General features: G+C 48.8%; 1 long non-coding RNA gene across 1 annotated transcript in view; it reads left to right on the top strand.

Annotated features, from left to right (window-relative positions):
* Positions 1 to 17212, top strand: part of LOC129385895 (uncharacterized) — a 49032-nt gene that overhangs the window by 8397 nt on the left and 23423 nt on the right. Inside the window, exon 2 of the long non-coding RNA XR_008613380.1 lies at positions 11750 to 12037. This is a non-coding gene — a long non-coding RNA (uncharacterized lncRNA). The remainder of the gene's footprint in view (positions 1 to 11749; positions 12038 to 17212) is intronic.

Raw genomic sequence — 17212 nt, 5'->3', positions numbered from 1 at the left:
GCGGGTCACGTCTACCGACGATGTCCATACCGGGAGATGGGACTGCGAGGTTTCGCCGTCAACGCTCCGCGCCCGCAGCAAGGTGAACGCCCTCGCGATATCGCTGACTACCTCGCGGCTACTCAGTGGAGCTCTCGACGACCGTCGCGTTCGCCATCACCAGGCCGCTACCTGTCGCCGGAGCGCCGACCATTCACTGGCCCAGCCCGGGGCCGGTCAGCGAGCCCATATCCGGAAAACTAAAAGCAGCAACCGATGGAGGTGCGGTTGCTGTCCGTCGAACTGACGAAGACCCTCCGCCGCCGACGAAGACGCCGAAGAAACTACCTCGACGACATAACGACACACCGCCGTCCCGACGAAGTCTGGAAAGAAAGAATGCGACGACGAAAGACGACCTGACGACGTCACATACCAGCCACAGGTCAACGCGACGCAGCCGTGATCCGACGCCAAGACCTAACTGCAACGCCAGAGAAAGAACCACCGACCTTGAGGTGCTTCTGGACGGCCACGCAGTTACCGCCTTAGTGGACACAGGGGCTGATTATTCCGTAATGAGTCGACACATCGCCGCCCAGTTGAAGAAAGTTAAGACCGCATGGGAAGGCCCTCAAATTCGGACCGCTGGAGGATACCTCATCACGCCGACTGGAATCTGCACGGCAAGAATAACCATTCATGACCGGACTTACCCTGCCACCTTCGTTATCCTCCAACAGTGTTCACGAGACGTCATTCTCGGTATGGACTTCCTGGACCAACACGGCGCAATCATCGACCTGAAGTCGAAGTCAATAACGCTGTCGGAAGATAAAGCGATGCCGCCAGAGAGCCCTCGTAGTCACCACGCCTTGAGTGTGCTCGAAGATCAAGTGAGCATCCCGCCTCGCTCCAGCATTGTTATATCGGTCGGCACCGAAACAGCTGCTGACGTAGAAGGCGTCATCGAAGGCGACCAACGTCTACTGCTAGATCGTGAAATTTGCGTCGCAAGAGGGATCGCTCGACTGCATAGAGGGAAAACTGAAGTGTTGCTGACAAACTTCAGCCGGGAGTTCAAGCACATCAACAAGGGCACGACGATCGCGTACATCGAGGAAATTCTGAAAACCAGCAACGCGTTTGTCCTCTCAGATTCCGCCGCATCTACCCCGACGACTATGGTTCCCGAACCAGACTACGACATTAATCCAGGTCTCCCCGTGATTAAGCAACAGCAGCTCAGAAGTCTGCTCCGACGATACAAAGGCTGCTTTTCGACGTCATCGAGGATTCGACAAACACCAGTCGCCAAGCATCGCATAATCACCGAGGAGTGCGCTCGACCACTGCGCCAGAGCCCTTACCGAGTTTCACCGCGAGAACGTGAAGCTATAAGAGAACAAGTCGACGAAATGCTGCGCGGCGACATCATCCAGCCGTCGAAAAGCCCGTGGGCATCCCCTGTTGTCCTGGTGAAGAAAAAGGACGGAACCCTACGTTTCTGCGTCGATTATCGTCGTCTGAACAATTTCACGAAGAAGGACGTATACCCCCTTCCACGGATAGACGACGCATTGGATCGGCTCTGCAACGCTAAATACTTCTCGTCCATGGACCTCAAGTCTGGCTATTGGCAAATAGAAGTCGACGAAAGAGATCGCGAAAAGACCGCCTTCATCACCCCAGACGGCCTCTACGAGTTCAAGGTTATGCCATTTGGACTGTGCTCGGCGCCTGCAACGTTCCAACGCGTGATGGACACGGTTTAAGCAGGACTGAAGTGGCAGACCTGTCTCGTTTACTTGGATGACGTCGTTGCCTTCGCCGGAAATTTCGACGATCACCTTAGGCGGCTTGCAACAGTACTAGATGCCATCAAGTCATCAGGGCTCACTCTGAAGCCAGAAAAGTGCCGCTTCGCTTACGATGAGCTTCTGTTCCTAGGCCACGTTATCAGCAAGTCTGGAGTCCGCCCCGACCCGCAGAAGACAGCTGCCATTGCAAAGTTCCCGCAGCCCATCGACAAGAAGGCAGTGCGTAGATTTCTTGGCATGTGCGCCTACTACAGGCGATTTGTCAAGGACTTTTCACGCGTCGCTGAGCTGCTGACAAAGCTAACTAAATGTGACGTCGAGTTCAAGTGGGACACGCCGCAGGCCGACGCATTTCAAGAACTCAAACGACTCATGCAGTCGCCGCCCGTACTTGCGCACTTCGACGAGCACGCCGATACCGAAATACACACTGACGCCAGTAGCCTAGGCCTCGGCGCCGTCCTAGTCCAGAGAAAAGATGGACATGAACACGTGATAGCTTACGCTAGCCGGTCGTTGTCAAAAGCGGAAGGCAATCATTCTACAACCGAGAAAGAATGCCTCGCCATCGTTTGGGCTACAGCGAAATTTCGCCCTTACCTCTATGGCAGGCCATTCAAAGTGGTAAGCGACCATCACGCGTTGTGTTGGCTAGCTAACTTAAAGGACCCTTCAGGACGGCTCGCACGGTGGAGCCTCAGACTAGAAGAATACGACATCACTGTAACATACAAGTCCGGACGAAAACACTCAGATGCCGATTGCCTATCACGCGCCCCCATTGACCCACCGCCGCAAGATGACGAGGATGAGGACGCCTTCCTTGGAATAATAAGCGCGGAAGACATCGCCGAACAACAACGAGGGGACCCGGAGCTAAAAGCCCTAGTGGAGTATTTGGAAGGGCACACCGACGCTGTCCCTAGGGCATTTAAGCGTGGATTATCTGCGTTCACGCTTCAAAACAACCTACTCGTGAAGAAGAACTTCTCACCAGTCCGCGCCAACTACCTTCTTGTTGTTCCGTCGGCGCTGCGTCCAGAAGTACTGCACGCCTTACACGACAATCCTACCGTTGGGCACCTAGGATTCTCCCGGACGCTGTCGAGGATACAGGAAAGGTATTACTGGCCGCGTCTGACCGCCGACGTCGCTCGTTACGTCAAGACATGCCGAGACTGTCAACGACGCAGGACACCGCCGACAAGGCCAGCAGGGTTACTACAGCCGATCGAACCTCCTCGTCGACCATTCCAGCAGATTGGGATGGATTTGTTGGGGCCGTTTCCGACGTCAACATCCGGGAATAAGTGGATCGTCGTGGCGACGGACTATCTCACCCGCTTCGCTGAAACTAAAGCTCTACCGAAAGGCAGCGCAGCGAAGTGGCGAAATTTTTCGTCGAGAACATCCTGCTGCTACATGGTGCCCTAAAAGTCCTCATCACCGACAGAGGAACGGCTTTTACAGCAGAGCTCACCCAAGCCATTCTGCAATATAGCCAGACAAGCCACAGGAGGACAACTGCCTACCATCCGCAAACGAATGGTCTCACGGAGTGCCTGAACAAGACCCTCGCCGACATGCTAGCGATATACGTCGACGTTGAGCACAAGACGTGGGACGCGGTCCTGCCGTATGTAACCTTCGCTTACAACACGGCGGTGCAAGAAACAACACAGATCACGCCATTTAAGCTGGTTTACGGCAGGAACCCGACGACGACGCTCGACGCCATGCTGCCGCACGTCACTGACGAGGAAAATCTTGACGTCGCTACCTATCTCCAGCGCGCCGAAGAAGCCCGACAGCTCGCCCGCCTGCAGATCAAGAACCAGCAGAGGACCGACAGCCGACACTATAACCTCTGACGACGCTTCGTCGAGTACCAGCCCGGTGACCGCGTTTGCGTTTGGACCCCTATACGCCGACGAGGATTGAGCGAGAAGCTTTTTCGTCGCTATTTCGGACCGTACAAGATTATCCGACGTATTGGCGCACTGGACTATGAGGTCGTGCCAGACGGCATTTCGCTATCACAGCGGCGCCGCTCACGACCTGAAATAGTCCACGTTGTGCGACTCAAGCCGTACTACCAGCGTTAATGAACTTTGGGGCTTCGCGTAACTGACCTATGGACTTTGTTTCTTTTCGTTTTGTTACTTATGTTTAATAAGTGTCCTTTTGTGTTTCGTCCTCTTATATTTGTAGCATCGGGACGATGCTTCTTAAGAGGGGGGTATTGACACGTGTACTTATCTTTATCGGGCAACCACGTTTCGCCGCTTAACAAATGTAATCGCACAGCGTGGGACGCGCCTGCATGTATCCGAAGTTTCTGGAAAGTTATCGATGCTTCTATCCGCTGTTTGTTGTCGCCGAACCTTATGTTATCTGATTTCATCACCTGACCCGAATAGTGTAGAACTTTGTGGAACACACGCGGGTCTCAGTGGTTACTCTGGAACATTTGACGGCTGATCTGTAAAATCCGACGCGCTTGACCTGCTGATCAGATTTTCGACGATCGCCGACTGTGTTCGCCGCTTTCGTTGTGCTATAAGTGTAGCCTCTTTTGTGGGCACAGGTTCGCCCAATAAAATCTAGTTTTGCCTTTCACAGTATTGCCACTGTGTTCTTAACTTCACCACCACGTGACAATATTAATAGTACAAAAAACATTTTGCAAGGAAGGAGAGTGCGTTTTAAAGCGTGACTGCCAACACGTGGCGTATGAAATGCACGCTAAAGGAAATACTCTGTCTAAACCTTTTGGAGCCAGGTTCCTGCCGTTGCTTTCTTTTGTATTAAGCCTGTGACTGTGGATATCATATTGACCGCGAATAAAGACGGGGACAGCGGGAGAGAACACATAAACAAGACGGGCGGTATCTTTCAACTGTTTTATTCACGGTAGCCCGTGGGCATATATAGACATATAGAACATGCACAGATCGCAGCAAACAGGAACACTCATCAGCTAAGCGTGGCAACCAATTATCACAAAATTCTATTCCCGATTGAAACAACCTAATGGAGGGGTCACTAACACAGTCTTGGCTTTTCTTTTTTGTGTGACAAGCCTCCATCAGTTTGCGTGCAGTCTGGCCGTGGCTTCTCCCCAGAATCTTTATCTCCTTAAATAGAGGTGCACAGCAATATGCATTGCAGTGCGCAGGCAAGTGTGCCAATTCATCTTTAGTTAACTTTTGTTCATGTTCCCTGGCTAATCATTCAGGCATCGTCCTGTCTGCCCTATGTAGGACTTGCCACACGCCAGGGGGATTTCGTACACAACTCCTACATTGCATTTTGCATACGGCTTGGTGGAGCTCTTGCCACAGCCTTGCCTTCCTTTAGGATCACGGGAGGTGCGGGGGCAGAGCCGCACCAGCTTAAAAGTGGCTGAAAAGACAAAGGGGACTCCAAACCTGCCTGTCGATATGATATGCAGTAAACACCAACTAGGCCAAACTGAAGTTCTGCTGTCACTGTGGAGATTTTGGATCTAATTTGCACCAGGCACTTTCATCCTATTTCACGAATATGGAGAGCAACCACGTTCAACGCTAACCAGCTGAAAGTCGTCCGTGAGACGACGTTCAACTAAAGGTCCTTGGTTCGATACGGGGTTCTGGCTCCGAAAATACAGTGGTGGAAAGGACAATTCTGCAGGGTTTATCGGAGCAGATCGCTCAACCGTTTAAATGTAGCGAACCGGACGCTGCGAGTGTAACTTCGGTATACCACCTGTCACGATGCTAAATTGACTTCCGCTTCTCCAATACACTGTGCCGGCATGGTTTCCAGTATCGTCATCATTGCCTGCCGTCTTGTCCAGAGAAATCGACCAACAGCCAGCGTCAAGATTACAATGAACTAAAGACAAGCTTTCACTATATTACGAGGGCAGTACAGAGAACCAGTGTTATGAGGCCACCTAGTGTAGACGACGTGAAGCACGGGAGCAAGGAAAATCAGGTGGGTCTGCGACATGATCAGCCTTGCTCATCAATTTAGTTTGTCTATTTTCTGTCCCATATTGGATGAACTCATCGGCAATCAAAACATTAGCGATCAGGCATCGCAAGCGGGAGAGACAGCAGAGCTGTATTGAAGACGTTGATTCTTGCAAATGGAAAAAGGCACGCACAAAAATAAATCGATCATATGTGAAACAGATCGAAAGAGCAGATAATGCTCAATTTGTATGCTTCTTGGCAGCCATATGAGAACTGTATCCGCAGTGTTCGTGTTGTGGAATTTACAGCGAGATACGAAATCCGTGTTGTTATCCGCAGCGATCCTTTTCACGTGAAGGAACCCTCGGTAATGAGCCGCAGTCCTCGTCAAGTCAGGGCTGCTCACTCAGGGGGGAATTTCCATGCAAGACAACTTGGCTTGCAAAATATTGTTTGGATAAGCCTCTCAACAGGAGCAAGAGCAACAATCCTGACAAGATCAGCTTGCTTTCTTTGCCACTCCCATGCCGCAGTATGTCATAAGCACACCGATAACTGACGCCCTTACAGGGCCGAGTCAACAAAGCCGTCTGGCGGCACCTTTACCTCCTTGATAAGCAGTCGCGTGTCTTTGGCACGAAGAACGGGCGTTGCTTTGTTGTGAAACATGATTAGGAATATTTCCAGTGTTTATTTAGACAGCCGGCAGGGTGGCCTAGATGCCAATGTGATATTAATAATTGTAGAGAAGGATTGGAACGATAAAGTGGTCATCCGCTACAGCGCTCTCTAGTGGGTCGTTTTCTTCAGCGCTGGAGAGGACGATCCGCTATGGCGTTCCAATTCTTCTCTACACAATAAATGAAATGGTGAGTCCTATGACAACTTTCGGCAACGCAGCAGCTCTGTTTTTTCAGTCACACAGAGTGCGTATATTGCCATAGTAACTACCATTCTTTCTAATCTTGTGCAAACCAGCACAGTTTGATGCAAGGGGAGTGCATCGAATAGGAAGATATTATTTACAAAATTGGCAGCGAGGCCGTTTTTTTTACAATTGTCTACCGTAGCCGACGCTTTCAGACGCGATGTGTCATTGGGCAGGTTTGGGAGTGGCCGAGTTCAGCCGGGATGCCACGCATAGCTCTTGTTACAGAATTATGCATTCGTAAAAGCAAAGCACTCTACCATCTAAAGAATAGCACGACTTCCAGAGGCCATAGCTGCATCAGAAAGGATAGAAGACGATGGTGTTCGCTCTCTCAACGAAGGTACGTGAAATCGTAGAAAATTCATGTGGTACTTTGGATTATCATAGTGACTCATACAGCAGAACTGAATTTTCTATTAGTACTATTGGTATTCTCGAGATCCACTTCAATGTTACGGCGCCTTTGTTGTCAAAAGCAAATTGCAATAATTGTGCCGTCTCGCACTGTAGTCCTACTTGTAAGTGACTAGCATGTTTGAAAGCTGTCGGACGTCCGCGGCAGTTTGTGGAAACTCCTGATACTCATTTTTTTTTAAAGCCGCACGCGTTCCGTAGAATCACGTATGATATAATAGTACCTTCACGCGCGTTAACGGAGATAAATATTGTCGTTGACGTCATATCGTTAAGCTATGTCGTACGCAAACGTAACAGTGCAATATCTCCTAGTGTTAGTGATACACGTCGATGTGTTTAGATATTGTGTACACCAGAGTCCTGTTCAAACTGTGAGTTGTGAGTTTATTAGATGTTGTATGTTGTTCAACAACACAAAAGTTCATGTACCTTCCCGGAGGCTCTACTGCCTAACTGCAGGGTGTTAGCGGCAGCGCATTTGTCTGCGTACTTCCCCTATATTTCATACTAGCGCGGCAGTACAGTAAGAAACTGTCCAACGCGGCTTGGCGAAGGATCAGCCCTGTTTCTCTTTCAGCAGTAGGGGCAGCAGTTACATTTCATACACTTTGTACATAAGATGAATATCTCGTATAAGGCAAGAACTACAACGAAATAGAGATAAAAGTTGTGTACACACGCGCAAATGTCGACAGGAACGTGTTAATGAAAGCTAATGGAGAATGAACAGGTGTTGTGAGGTCACAGCCTATGTAATATAGCAATGCTACCATATAGAATAATAACTGGCGCCACGCTTATGTTGAATTCTTGCAAATTTCGTGGTATGTACTTTAGACAGGTCAACGTGCACATGATATAAAACAGTAATAGTTTAACGTAATCCGAATGAACATGCCTTAGGCGGCTGATAGTCGAAGTGCCTTCAGCCAATTTTTACCTAGTATGGCATTAGATTGATACATGCATATTGCGTGTTTCTTGTGGCCGACGCACGCGGGCGCGAAGATGAAGACACCTACGCCGGTGCAGACACCTACGCCTCACAGCGATCGGTATTCCCCTCCCAGATACCGCAACCCTACCGAGTGGAGAACTCCGGACGACAAGCCGATTTGCTTCCGTTGCCTCCGCAGTGGCCACATCGCTCGCCACTGCCGCGCCTCCGGGACGTCGCCGTATTCGAGCTTCTTTTTCCCGTCTCGTCGCCCATATGCCGACCCGTGTCGTTACTCGCTTCGCCGTATTCCTCCTACCTCAGGCGCATCCGTCGATGAAAGTCGTCGTGCTCGCTCGCCATCACCTCAGCGTCGTCGGTCGCCGTTGCCGCAGCCACGCCTCTATTCGTCGCCGACCAATCATAGATCCTCCCGGAAGGAAAACTAGACCATGCAGCTGCTGGGGGTAGTGCTACATTATCATCGTCGTATAGAAATACTTTTTGACGGTGCCAACGAAGCAGAACTTACTTGAGTTCACGGCGACGGCATCCCTTTGACGTCGTTATTAGATACTAGAGCCCAGGTGTACATAATGAGTTGTAACCTCCGTCGTCGAATGAGGAATGTTCTCACGCATTATACTACTCGATTCGTACGCGTGGCCCCATGGTAGCACTGTTGACGTCACTGGAATGTGTACTTCCCGTATCAGTGTCGCCGACCACCCGTTCCTGTTCTTTTTACAGGGCCGGCCAATTGTCCCCATGACCTAATCCTCGGACACGACTTTCTTACGGCACATTCAGCGTTGATAGACTGTTCTGCCGGTACCCTTTGCCTCGAACTTCCTCTACTCGCGCAGATTCGTGCCGAACTACCGAACAACTTTAGTACGACCGCCTTCGTCCGCTTGCCGTCTAAGGCTAACTTTCGTCGATTTGCTATTATTTTTTCATCTGCCCAATGGTGATTACGTCGCCAACCTGTTCCTGATGTCCTTTTATTTGCACAATATCATGGTAGGTATATGGTGGCCCAATATATGGTGGTTCACAGTCATCAAGGCACAAGAATAGTGCTTTTCAGGCAAAAATGGCTCGATTATTGGCTCCAGAGATGCGGTACACCCGACTGTCTGTAGACTTTCGTGCTTTGATACGGCAGTTGTCAGCCGAACGAAACGCCCCTGCTTTTCCCTTTTATGAGCGAATGCTTGAGCGAACAGCCGCTTGTTCTCCGGAGTCTGGTGATCGTTGACGAATATGGGCTTATCCTAATTCGTTATGCCAATGAACCTGGTTGACAGATGCGCCTTCCTAGCCTTTGTAGCGAATTTGGTCTTCTTTTGACGAGAACGAAAACGCGCAATAATCTTCGGGACACCTTCAGCAGCAACCCTGTACACAATATCGATCTCGGCAGGACTCACATGACAACCAATTTTTTCTACGATATGTTGCAGAATTGGTTTATAGCTTTCGTCCTTTATTTCCGGTATACCTTTGGTTTCCACGTTGTTCATGCGGGAGTATTGCTGCAATTCGACAACCTGCTTTGTTAGCTGCTCGTTCATTCCCGAGAGCTCCTTATTTTCTTTGAGCAGGCCTTCCTGCTTAGCCTTCATTGCTTCAAACGTTTCGTTAAAAAGGGCGAAGCTGTTACACAATTCCTGAACTTCTTTTCGCAATCAATGCATGTCTCTAGATAGCTAAGCACACGTTGCCATTATGATTGGCAGCAGAGGGTACGGCAAGAAAAATGTGAAAACGAATTCCTATGCAGTGAGGCAAATGCAACCAACCTGCGTAGGCGACGGTAAACGATCAACAGAATGTTGCGCTGCCGTGACCTCAGCAGCCAAGAGATGAATTCTCCGGTGATCGTAGTTTATATGGCTTTCAGATGCCGATAGCTCCTGGGGAGATGGACAGGTGGCGTTCGTCACAGGTGGTACGTGGCGCTCTGCTGACGCAACCAGTCCTGTTATAACTTCGTGATGTAAGGCACCCGCACTTGAAATAATGATGGTCAATGCGCTGTTGACGCTTGTTCGCGGTAGTACTGCGCCGGATCTGTAGGAACCTGCGTCGGCGACGGAAACCATCAACAGAATGTTGCGATGCCATAACCTAAGCTGCCAAGTGAATGTGCAATTAGAAATTTAGAAGCATTGTGCTTCTTCTTTTTCTATGACAAACCATCTAATATTTTTTTGCAAGAAGAACAGACCATAAATACACAGTTTGCTTTTCACTGTCGTACATTTTACATTTTCCCTAAAACAGAAGAAATTTTATTAAGAGCTGTCCAGCAGTTCCGTCGTGAAAGCATTTATCTATTGCAAGTTATTTGGTGGAAAAATTTTAATGGGCCTCAACCAATAGCTTCCTCTTACGTTCAACATAGCGAACATAGCAGATGAGGGAACAGAAGCTCGATCTTTGCAGACGAGCTACTATCAAATGTTTGTTACTCGGAGCCGAAGCATATTCGCACATACCCTCAGCAAGTATTATAGTGAGGGAACAGCCTGATGGAAGCGCAAAAAATAAATAAGCAGACATCAGCGCTTGCTCGGGAATACACCGAAAAAGAAGGCTCTTTTGTCAACAGAAATTTCGTAGGCATTTACCGCTTCTTAGAATTTTCAGGTACCAACATTCAAGCTAAATTGTTAACCGTAAATCCCGACATGAACAAAAGCACACGGTTTTTTTTTACTTCAGCTCGCCTGCGTCATGTAAGTAATGCTTTCGGCAACCACGGATTGTCTGACGAATCAAGCATCTAATAGAAAAGTGCTATTGACAGTGATGTAGTCTTCGCAGGACAGTGGTACCGCAAACGACGTGAATATGTTGCTCTCCACTTTAAAATAGGCAAATTGCATTGACGCAGTTCTCTTGCGTAAATATTTCACGCGCACGAGATTGTCAAAGCGCACATACTTTCGTGTAATTTCTCCTTCTTGGCGTGCAAGAATTTCTTCTGAAATTTCAAGGCAATTCTCTGTTTACAGAACGATTAAAGCGATATTTATATGGTCACTATCTTCATCAGCCTACAATTATGTATACACCGCAAGATGAAGGCATCTCACAGAGCCCTGAAAGTACCACTTGACGGGCGTCAGCTCGCTCCATTTCTCGCCCTAATTTATAACACCACGTTATTTTCGGGCATCTTTTACAGTTTTTTCCATTCTCGGCTATCTTGCATATCTTATAGAAGACTGGTTATGTGTTTTGCTTTTCGCATACCCAGAAAACTCCATTTCTGTGCATGTATTCGCCACTGCACTTTAGTTTACAAACATTTCCTGTACTCAGCATGCCGTCATCTTGATGACTCTTAACCTTAGGAATGTGGCAATTTTCTTCATATATTTGTGCACGACACTTAGCTTGTTCTCAATTTTAATTGAGTAGTAATACAAATGTTGACCAATAGACAGGTACTGATGGAATAGTATGATCCTAGAATATTTCTTCTGGACAACGGTATGGTGCCAGTGATTACTTCAAATGCCTGCATTCCAAGGTCCTTATAGAGGTCGCCTGCAGTGTATAAATGTAAATTACATGTTTTGGTGGGTGTTATACGTCGCTTGTATGCCTATTCAGCAGTAAAATTTAGGGCATCTCTTTGTATAGCTAGTTTCATGTGTACCCTTGTGTGTTTTTTATTTTTTGACCGCAGATTGATGACACTGGCGGGACGACAGCACAGCTTGTCACGATGAAGTTTTCTACTGCAATAACTCTCCTAATTTTCTTGTCACGGACACCCCTTGGAGTACATGTCAAAGAAAACGTGGAGACGTCCGTGTGGCGAATGCCGGGAAACGTGCGGGAGGGTGACTGGGAAGTCATAGACATTTCAGGCAGACCAATTTACGAAGAGATGGCGCACCATGCAGTATTGGCATACAAATCTCGTAGCGGCTTTCGAATTGTGCCGCTAAGCATCGTTATGGTCGAAAAGAGGGTACGTGATTAAAATCCTACGAGCTGCGTAGGTCGCTGTTTTCTTTCTGGTTTGTAGAGGCGGTTTCTTACAGTAGTATTAGAAGTGACGATTCACTTTTGATGCCTAATGTCGGGGTGCATTTCTTAGAACGTGATGTGGCAACATATTTTTGTAAGTTGCGTACAGGCTGTTAAGAAAAATTTACTTAAGATATTGGGAGAGTAAGAGTTGTTGCGACCAATTCAAAATAAGAATCGAATGGTACCACAAAAAGCAAGAATCAAACGGTGCTAAGATCGAATAATATCGATTCAAATATGGAATATTTTGCAGAATTTTCGAGTATTATGCAGCTTTCTCAAGATAATTATTAATTTTTTATCGCCCTGGTGTCCATTCGAATAACAAGTTGATTTCACACTATCAAATAGGTCTAACAAATTACAAAGAGAGCATTAGTAACAACTAAGCATATTGTTCTCAGTCACGCGTCCTGAGCGAATGCTTCATGCATCATCAGTTGCCACATATATCCTTCTTGGAGAAATATTATTCGAGCATACCATCGCTACCTACCTTGCTTGTCGGCGGTGACGGCAAAGTGAAAGAAGTACTTAACCTCTATTTGCCGCCGCTCATGGCGCCGCTATTGCCTAGAGTATGCTGCAATGAATCATAGCACGATTTATTTCCATGTGAGTACACAGGTACTTCTCTGTATGGTGACACGCGTACTTTTTTACCTTTATTTGGTCACCGCTTCTCACCGGCGAACAAATGATAAACGTTATCACAAGGCGCCGGACGCGCCTGCATGTATCAGAAGTTTCTCGAATGTTATCGATAGTTCTAGCCATTGACAGTTGTCATTGAACTTTTTTATCTGATTGTATGCGTGACACGATTTCTGTGGAACTTTCTTGAAGCAATGTCACACCGAGCGTTTACATTAGAACCTTCGATGAGTCATGATTAAAAGTCGATGCGTTTGATACGCAGATGAGATTTTCGCCGACTGTCGAATGTATTCGTCCCTATCGTTGAGCTTTGATTGTCACGTGCTTTTAAGGGCACAAGTTAGTTTCGTCATTCACAGTTTTGCTAGCGTGTCCTGGACCTTCGCTACAAGGTGACGTACTGGGAAGGCTGTTTTGAGCTCATGCACCGGACGCCACCGCACAGGCGTGATCAAAGCTTGAACCCCGAATACAGATTCAAGAGTTTGTCTCAGACCATCGTGCTAACCATAGGCAACAAAACCTACCTCCGGTGTTCGGACTTCTACCCGTCACGACCCGGAAGACAAACAGCAAGTCGAAAGCCACGATGACTGAGTCAGCATCGTCAGCAGCCATCGTACTTCGAAGGCTCCGGTAGCCACCGAATTTCCATCGATCATCGTTTCAGAACCCTGAAACCTGCGCCGCGCACATATGGAGGACCGCGGCGTTTAACAACTGCAGCGGGGAGGACAAGTTGCGCGACGAATATTTTTCTTTGTATGACGCTGCTCAGACCTTGTTTGAGAGTGCAGAGTTTGTGAAAAGATCTTGAAAGCCTTCACGAGTGCGGTACGCAAGGAAAGCGCTGAAGTTCCCTGGGAAACCCGAGTACAACAAGTGAAAGAACATTATGCTCTCCACGTCGAAGATGAGCGGCATCTTCCACCACGCCGACTCCGACATGTCTGAAGACAGGAAAGCACGGTTCCTAATGCGGGGTGTGTAAGCACCGCTATTCGCAGGGCGATACGAAACCCACCCAAGGCTGCCGCAGAGTTTGTTTCGAATGCCAAAAGAATCGGGAAGACGCTTTATATGCTCTCCAAGCAACAGAACTACTGTGCGCTGACAACAAACTACGCCGAAGCTCAAGCGGTATGCACCGACGACCTGCGCGAGACGATGACAGTGGTCCCACCTGAACAGCTGCAGAAGTTATGCCCATGGTCGCAGCCTTAGGTGGCCTCGTTCGCTGACAATGTTAAAGAACAGCTTCAGCGGTCACTGGACGTGATTGAAGCTCCGGCAAAATTCCACTTCTTTCGTCCACAGCCGTTACCGCCAGCATAACAACCCATCGCTCAACGCAGCAATTCAACGAAGAATAACGTTTGGCGAATCCCCGATCACAGCCCGCTCTGTTACCACTGCAGAGAAGCGATTCACGGCTGTCGCCGGTGCCCATGCCGCACAATGCAACTACGAGTGTTTGCCATAAACGTGTCACGTGCAGAGAATGGCGATTATCCTCTTGAGTTCGCGGAATACGTCGAAGCCACTCAGTGGAGCCCCCGACGACGGTGCCGTTCGCCGACCCCACGCCCCTACCTGTCGCCGCAGTGCCGGCTATACACTGGTCGAGCCCGAGGCTGGTCAGTCAGTCCATATTCGGAAAACTAAAAGCAGCAACCGATGGAGGCCTGGTTCCTGTTCGTCGAACTGACAAAGATAATCTGCCGCCACAACAGACGCCGAAGAGACTACCTCGATGACATAACGACACACCACCATCCCCACGAAGGCTGGAATTAAAGAATGCACCGGCCAAAGGTTTGACGACGCCACGTATCAGCCATATGTCAACGCGATGCAGCCGGGATCCGATGCCAATACGTAACTGTAACGCAAGACAAAGAACCACCGACCTCGACGTGTTTATCGAAGCCCATGCAATTACTGCCTTCGTGGGAATAGGAGCCGACTACTGCGCCATCAGTAGAATGTTCACCGCCAATTTGAAGAAATACCGGACTGCATGGGATGGCTCTCAAATTCGGACAGCTCGAGGGCACTTCATACGCCGACGGGAATCTGTACGACACGAAATGCAGTTCTTGAGCGCACCTATACTGCGACCTTCCTAGTCCTCTAACAGTGCTCGCGGGACGTAATTGTGCGCATGGACTTCCTGAACCAACAGGGAGCAGTCATCGAACTCATGTCGAAGTCGATACCGCTCTCCATGGACCGAGCCACACCAACGGAGATGCATTCCAGCCAGCGTGCCTTGAGTTTACTTCAGGACCAATTCAGCATCACGCCTCGCTCCCGCATTGTCATTTCTGTCGGTAGCGAAACACCCACAGGCATAGAAGGTGTTACCGAGGGCGACCGACATGTACTGCTCGACCATGAAATTTGCATCGCAGGAGAGGTCGCTCGACTGCACACAGGGTAAGCGAAAGTGATGCTGACAAATTTCAGCCAGGAGTTCCAGCCCATCAACACGGGGACGACAAACGCATACATCGAAGAAATTGAAGAAACCAGCAATGCGTTTGTCGCATCGACCCTGACGACCATAGCTCCCGAACCAGACTTTGACAAAAATCCTAGTCTTCCTATAAGTAAGCAGCAACAGATCAGAAGTCTTCTACGACGATGCAAACACTGCTTTTTGACGTTTTTGAGGATTAGACAAACACCAGTTTTAACGCACCGCATAGCAACCGAAGAATGCGCTAGATCACTCCGCCAGAGCCTTTAGCAAGTTTCGACGCGAGAAGGTGAAGCTCTACAGCAGTAATTCCATAAAATGCTGCGCGACGACATGATCCAGGTGTCGAAAATCTCGTGGGCATCACCTGTAATCTAGGTGAAGGAAAAAGACGCAATAGTACGTTCCTGCCTCGATTATCCTCAACTGAACGCGATCACGAAGTACGGATACTCCTTCCCACGGATGGACGACTCATTGGGCCAGCTTTGCAACGCTAAATTCTCCTCACTGATGGATCTCAAGACTGACTACTAGCAAATAGAAGTCGACGAGAGGGATCGTGAGAAGACCGCCTTCATTACGACGGATGGCCTCTACGAATTCAAGCTCATGTCATTTGGACTGTGCTCGGCACCTGCAACGTACTAGTGTGTGATGGACACAGTGCAGTGATGAGTGATGGAGTGGCGGACCTGTCTCGTTTAGTTAGATGACGTAGTCATCTTCGCCGGAAATTTAGACAATCTCCTTAGGGGCTTGCGACTGTAATCGAGGCAATCAAGTCATCAGAGCACACTCTATAGCCGGGAAAGTGCTGCTTCACTTAAGATGAGTTTCTGTTCCAAGGCCGCGTCATCAGCAAATCTGCAGTACGCCTTCACGCGACGCAGAAGGCAGCTACTATCACAGATTTCCAGCAACGCATCGGCAAGAAGACAGTGCATATATTCCTTGGCATGTGTGCCTAATATAGATGCTCTATGAAGGACTCTTCATGCATCGTCCTCGTCTAAGTACTTCCACACTTCGACGAGCAAGCCGATAAAGAAATCCTCACTAACCCAAGTAGCCTAGGCCTCGGTGTCGTCCTAGTCCGGATGAAAGGTGGACTTCAGTGGGTGATAGCTTACCCTACACGGTCACTGTCAAAAGCGGAAGGTGATTGTTCTACGACGGAAAAGGAATGCTTACTATCATTTGGGCTACAGCAAAATTTCGCCCTTAATTATTTGACAGGCCGCTCAAAGTTATAAGCGACCATCACGCGTTGTGTTGGCTAGCAAACTTAAGTGATCTTTCAGGTCGCCTGGCACAGCGTAGCCTCATATTGCAAGAATATGACATCACTGTTATCTAGCAGTCCGAACAAAGGCACTTTGATGCCGACTGCCATTCTCGCGCTCTTGTGGACCCACCGCCCCATTATGACCGAGATGTAGACGCCGCCTTAGGTACAGTGGGTGCAGGCAACTTTGCCGAGCAGAAACTACCGGACCCATAGCTCAGAATCCTTGCTGAGTACTTGGAAAGCAAGACCGACTTTGTCTCGAGGGCATTTAGACGCGGACTGAATTTGTTTTTCTTAAGGAATGACGTCCTGGAAACTTTTCACCAGCCTACTCAAACTACTTTCTCGTTGTGCTCGCAGAACTCCTGTCAGAAGTGATCCACGCCCTGCAAGATGATAAGACAACCGGGCACCGCGGCTTTGCCGGCACGGTCGTAAGACTACAAGACAAGTACTATTGGCTACGCCTGACTGTCGACGTCGTCCATTACGTCAAGGCATCTCAGCACTGTCAGAGACGCAACACACCACCGACAAGGCTGGCGTAATTTCTACATCCAATCGAGTCTCCTTCCCGCCCATTTCCCCAGATTGGGATGGATTTGTTGGGGCCCTTCCTGACGTCAACATCTGGAAACAACTGGATTATTGTGGCTACTTTCTACGTCGCCCGGTACCACAAA

Source organism: Dermacentor andersoni, chromosome 7 (genome assembly GCF_023375885.2).
Source record: "Dermacentor andersoni chromosome 7, qqDerAnde1_hic_scaffold, whole genome shotgun sequence".
Lineage (NCBI taxonomy): Eukaryota > Metazoa > Arthropoda > Arachnida > Ixodida > Ixodidae > Dermacentor > Dermacentor andersoni.
Note: the sequence above shows the minus strand (reverse complement) of the source record. Positions and strands in the feature narration are given on the sequence as shown.